This window comes from Equus quagga, chromosome 13 (assembly GCF_021613505.1).
Source record: "Equus quagga isolate Etosha38 chromosome 13, UCLA_HA_Equagga_1.0, whole genome shotgun sequence".
Classification (NCBI taxonomy): Eukaryota; Metazoa; Chordata; class Mammalia; order Perissodactyla; family Equidae; genus Equus; species Equus quagga.
Window position 1 is genome coordinate 52270988 of NC_060279.1, and position 6048 is coordinate 52277035.

Here is a 6048-nt window from a genome sequence, read left to right on the forward strand (position 1 = left end):
TTCTGCTTATGGCGCCCTTTCTCTTCATCCTTCTCTCTCTAAGGAGGATGGCTTAACCTCCAGCCCAAGACACAGACTCGGACTTGGTGTCCAAAAGAACATTTATTCCCAAAATTGACCATTGATACAGAAATTCCCCCTCCCTGGCCACTACCCCCTCCTATGAGACAATTCCCCAGCCTCCACAATAAGATGCCTCTTTGGGTCATAAACATCTCTTCTAGAACAGCCCTGTGCTAGCTCCCCCAGGCCCCTGAAGCCGGCTGGGCCGCTCATTCACAGCTCAACATGTTCTGTCTGGCGTCGCTTCTCCACTGCCTGCTTGGCCAGGAGCTCGGTCCAGAAAGCCACTTCCTTGTCTTTCAGCTTCTGGGCTGCCTGGGTGGGGATGCCAATCTGCAGGTACCCTTCCTTCTGGTCATAGGCCAGCCAGTGGGGCAGTCCCTTGTCATTGGGGTTCCTGGGAACAGAATCAAGCAGAAATTCCCCAAAACTACTGTGTGATCTCAACAACCCTCTGAGATTTACACAGAACCCATGGTGTCATCTCCGCCAAGAGGCTCGTAAGCACAGGGAGCTCACCATCTCCTGGGAAGCCTGTCCATTTTTAGGGCGCTTTCATGTCAGAGGACACAGAGCCAGGAATTTGACAATCAAGCATTAGAAGCTACCACTTCCCAAAAGATATGCCCCACAGCTTCCCAACCCTGCTCCATCTTGGCCACCAGCATCACCCATTCTGAGCAAAGTTGGCCCAGAATTTCATCACCATCTTGCTGAGTTTCATCTCCTCTTCTGAGGCACCCTCTGTGGTGAAGAAGACAAAAACATTTTGCTACTCAAAGTGTGGTTCATGAGCCTGCAGCATCACTTGAAAGCTTGTTAATAATTGAGAATCAGAGCCCTTACTCCAAACCTGCTGAGTCAAAAGATGCATTTTAAGAAGTTTTGGGTAATTTATGAGCACATTAAGATTGAGAGTTACTAACCTAGGACTCAGCAAAGGAATGCAGTCAATTCATGAGTGGGCTCCCCTCAGGGTCGCAATGCCAAATCCCAGGGTTTCCACTACAGCAACCCCACCTCCTAGGATTGCTCTTCTTTGGCTCTTGTCTCAATCTCCTTCACCCACCAACATATGTGCAAAATCTGACAAATAACGGAGCTGCAATGGCCCTAAGGATTCACCCAACCAGGAAATGCCCAGAGGCACTGGTATGTTGCAAACAAGTCTGAGGGGGGTACAAGTTGCCTATAACTATTGAGAGTTAAGGTACTGAAGACATTTGGGAAAGATTTTCTTTAAAATATTACCTTCCTAAATATATTAAATTTAATAAGGTATGAGTTTTAGATAGATATATAGATGGTGGGATAGATAGACAGTTAGATACACATTTTCCCTAATTCAAGGTCAACACCCATTCTAACCTTACTCCCACTCATTCTGATATGCTTTGCTGAGTGGGAAGTGGGTGGTGGCCCTTGAGGAGGACCCTGCCAGTGACCCACCACTCGTCATATTGATGCCGAGGGATGGATTCTTATAATGATCATGAATGAGGGCACATGTCACATTAGAGCAAGAGAAAGACTGGGAACCTTCATAGTTCAACTCTGTTATGGTGAATTTCAGAGATTAAGACCTGGAGAGGAGGAATTTGTCGAAGGGCACCAAACTGAGACTTGAACCCAGATCTCCTAATCCCAAGTTCGTAGTCACCAAAGGGTCATCACCTTTTAAAAATGGGGCCCCGAAGACTGAGAAGAGCTCATCCGTGTGGTCCCCTGTCACTGCCTTGGGTCTCATGTCTGATAAGAAGCTTGGGCTATACTGAAACTCATACACGTAGGTGGGGGCTCCAGCGTCTAAGGAGACATGGATTCACACACAGTTCATTTTACCTGAGACACACCAGGATGGTCTCCAGAGGCCCTGACCACTCAGGGAATTGGTGGCACACCTGGGTCCTGAGTACACAACAACAATAACATTAATAACAGCTGCCCATTGTGAGTGTCAGCTGTGTGCAGGACACTGTGTGGCCCTGCAGGAAAACCCTGGTTATCAGCATAATAGAGAAACAGTGTTTCAGAAAACTTCCTTGATTTGCCCAAGGGTACATAGCTGATGGAGGTGGAACTGGGTTTTGAGCCAGGTGCTTGTTGAAGGAATGAGCGAACGAAGACTGGCTGAATGAATGAATGAGTGAATCTTGAAACCCTGGGTAAATCCATTCAAAATAACTATCATTATGGGGGCACTGGGTGAAGACACATAAACCCCTTCACCTACTGATGCATTCACACTCAAGAACATCTACATACATGCAGTTGACACCACTGTATTTCATTGATAACAGGCTAGTTTTCATTCCTTTGGAGAATACCTTCAGCTCAACAAACCGCAAACTCAGCCTTTCCTTTTTCTCTGTCACCTCACATCTCTTGCCTCCTGCTCGGCCTGGTGGTGGCTGAAGAGAGATGAGGGGGTGTAGGAAGGACAAGTTGCCTCTCTGCTGCCCTCTCTCCTCCTCTCCCCTGTCTCCCCCCTCCCCTCACCCTCTCCAAGCTCCAGAGATGTCAGTTTTCCTGCTGACGGCTTCACCAGAGCTGCCCATCCCTGCTCCCTCAGGGCTAACTCTTGAGCCACCGGGCCCAGGGAAGTTGGCAGTTTGCAACAATGATAATGCCCACAAGTCAGGCTGGTGGAGAAATTTTACAACTTTTTGGGTACAATATCACATCTGGAAAATGAAGACAGAAGGGAAATGAACAAAAGGATCACTTATAGCCCCACTACTCAGAGACGTCTGCTAATATTTTCACTCATATCCCTTTTATATATACAAAATTGGGGTACATTTTTTGTTATTTTCTAATGACAATAATCAGATCTTTAATCGTTAAAGATTCAACCACAAAATGATTTAACAATATACACCACCCCGACATGAGGATGTAGAATAGTTTATGTAATTGCCTCCCTCACCTCCTATAATTGTACCCTTAATTTAGCAAGAGGTGTCATTTGGAAGAATCACAAGAAATCCAATTGTTAAATAATTGCTTCAAGGTCAAGCAGAACTCATTGAAAGGAGGGGTTTAACCTTGCCTCTGCCACTCAAAAATTTTAGATCATGTTCAGAACCCAACCACAGAAGAAGACTGTCTGTGAACGAGAGAACTTATTTTTGGCAGGATGCTGCACCCAAAAAAAATCTTCTTTCTTTTTTTTTTTTTAACATTCTGCCTTAAACCACTGTGATTTATAAAATTCCCACAATCACAACATGTCTTCAGAGGAAAGTAGGGCACAAATTTGGATAATAACAATTAGGAACAACAAGAAAAGCAGAGCCAAAGAGAGAGCTACTAATCAAAACTACGCAATTTAAAAGTGTCATGCTCTTTTTTATTATTATTTTTTATTTTTTTGGTGAGGAAGGACCTAATAAAATAATGGTAACATTATTTTATTATTTTAACTGACTATCCCAAGTGAGAGAACTAAGAAATTCACACTTTTATACACTGGAAGCCAATTTTGCCATCTGCATCAAGAACTTTAAATGCCCCTACAGTCCAGCCTAGTAATTTCACTTCTGAAAACCAATCCTAAGAAAATTATTAGAGACTTCATAAGATTTATGAACACGAGATCGAGCATAATGCTTTTTGGAGCACCAAAATATGAGCAGCAATCCTAAATAGCCAATAGGACAGGAACACTAAAGTAAATTTTAATCCATGAAATAATGGATGTTTTCAACGAGTTTTTATTGACACTGGGAAAATACCTACAATACCAGATTCTATGAACAAAAATATAGTATAAATTAATTTTTAAATTATATCTAAGACATGGAAATACTATTAGAAGAAAATATATCAAAGATTTATAGAAGATACTTCTAGGTAGAGGAGTGATGAGTAGTGCCTAGTTTCTCCTCCATGTCTTCCCATATTTTCATAACTTTCTACAACTGTAAGAAATTGATTTTATATTCCGAAAAGTTCTGTTTTTTATCAAAGAGGGAGTGAGACAAAGACAAAAATGAGAGAACAATGTTGATAAAATCTGTGTAGACCTGGCAAAAGACCCTGAACTCTAGTCATGAAATATCAGATAAAAAACACAAGTCTGCTATAGCTGGACCAGGAGACAGTGCAGACAGGGATCCCACAAAGTAGACACATGGCAGGAGGCAAGACCAAGTTGATGAAAGAACAGATTTGACCCCAGGTGGCCCTTGGCTGAAGAGTTTCCTCAGGACCCTTGGGAGGAGGAAATGGTAACCAGCACCTGTATGTTACTGTCCCGAGTGCCTGGGGACATAATAGGTAGCTGTAGCTACTTTTTATCATGCTTATTATGTCCTTAATTCACAGCCCTCCCAGCACAGTTAGAGGGAGAGGTATGGACAAGTGAACCATTTCCTGGCTTGCAGACTAGATGAAGGAGGGCTCCTAGAAAAGGAGGGGTCCTGTGAGGACCTCAGAATGGACCCAGAAGGGACACCTCCTCTCTAGGCGAGTTCATCCACCATGACCTCACACTCCACCCACAATGGCTTGGGCCAATGTAGAAGGTCCTGTGGTAGACCCAGCACACACTGGGATGGACAAAAACTAGCCGCAGACATTGAGAATTCCAGGCCACCTGCCCTCTCATGTCTCATTGCTCAGTTCTTTGGGCTTTCTTGGTCCCGGACAACTCTCAGGATCCTGTGCTTGGCTTCACTGTACCCACAGCTCCACTGGTTAATAAACTAGTTTCCAGCTAGCTCTGACCTTAGAAATCTTCCAAGACACGTCCTCCAAGATTTCCCATATAGACATAACTTTAGGTGATGAGTCCCTTTAGCACATGTTGACTGTACCTCACCATACCCCCTACTTCTGGGTATGCCAGCCTGACTTCTGCGTCTGGCACCTATAGATCTCTGCCTGAGGACTTTGGCCACCAGAGACCACTCTTGCCATATGTGCAGCAGGTCAAATCATGAGGGAATTAACCTGGGAACCAATTAACCTTGGGAACTGCCTTCAACCAATGACTTATGGGAGTTGGAGGATAAATGCCCCAGCGGCCATGCCGCTGACACGAGATAACCCTGAGAATGTCTTCTGCTAGTTTCTCAGAGCTCCCCAACTCCAGTGTCCATGTGGATACTTGCTTGACAGGGCATCATGAATTGGCTTCCTTCTCCTTCCCATGTCACTTCCATACTCCTCTACTGGTATTTTCTGGGATCACCTCTCAAATAAACTACTTGTCTTCAGATCCTTTTCTCAGAGTCAGCTTCTGGTGGAACCAAAATAGGACATTGTCCCAACCCAGGCCGTATGGAATTGATCTCAGAGGACTACCTCTTGGCGGTTTCCACTTATCTGTCTATGCTGCAAGGTGGGCAGGATAAGCAGTGAAGCTGGTGGGATCAGAGTCCCTTTGCTGTCCAACCTCTAGGACTTACCTCTGTGGTAACGGGCTACGGTCACAGATGGGACACCAAACATCCCATCTCCAAGCAAGTCCAGGAAGAGGTCCTTCTTTTTGACAGGGTCATCAGTTCCTCCTAAATATGTCTTGGTGGCCACTGGAGTCAGTTCCTTAGGGATATTCTGAAATTGATCAAGAGTGAAAGTGACTGCCACTCTCTGGTGAGTGACACAGCTTCTCTTCTTAGGTTAGTGGTGAACCTCTTGATTCCTGTGCAACCACCCTTTACCCAAAGTGGCAGGAAAAGGCAGAAAAATGGGGGTAGATCCCTCTGGCCCCAGTCTTCACTCTGTCATTTAATGGGTCTGTGATTTGAGGCAAGCCCCTCCTCTCTTTGGTCTCAGCCAGTTCCTGGGATTCCCTAGACTCTTACAACAATGGAGTAGGACTTCTACAAGAGAGACGTGGCTGTCGTCTGGTCCAGCTTGCCTTCAGAGAGTGGGTAGCCCATCATCTGTTAAAACAATGGTTAAGCAATTCTGAATTATTAGGAATTAGCAGGAAGAAACAAACGGACCAACCAACCAAATCAATGGAGTCTGAAG

The 6048-nt window shown here is 44.8% G+C and overlaps 1 pseudogene; it reads right to left on the reverse strand.

Annotated features, from left to right (window-relative positions):
• Positions 1-219: 219 nt before the first annotated feature.
• The window catches only part of LOC124250086 (liver carboxylesterase-like), a 38128-nt pseudogene continuing 32299 nt past the window's right edge, over positions 220-6048 (reverse strand).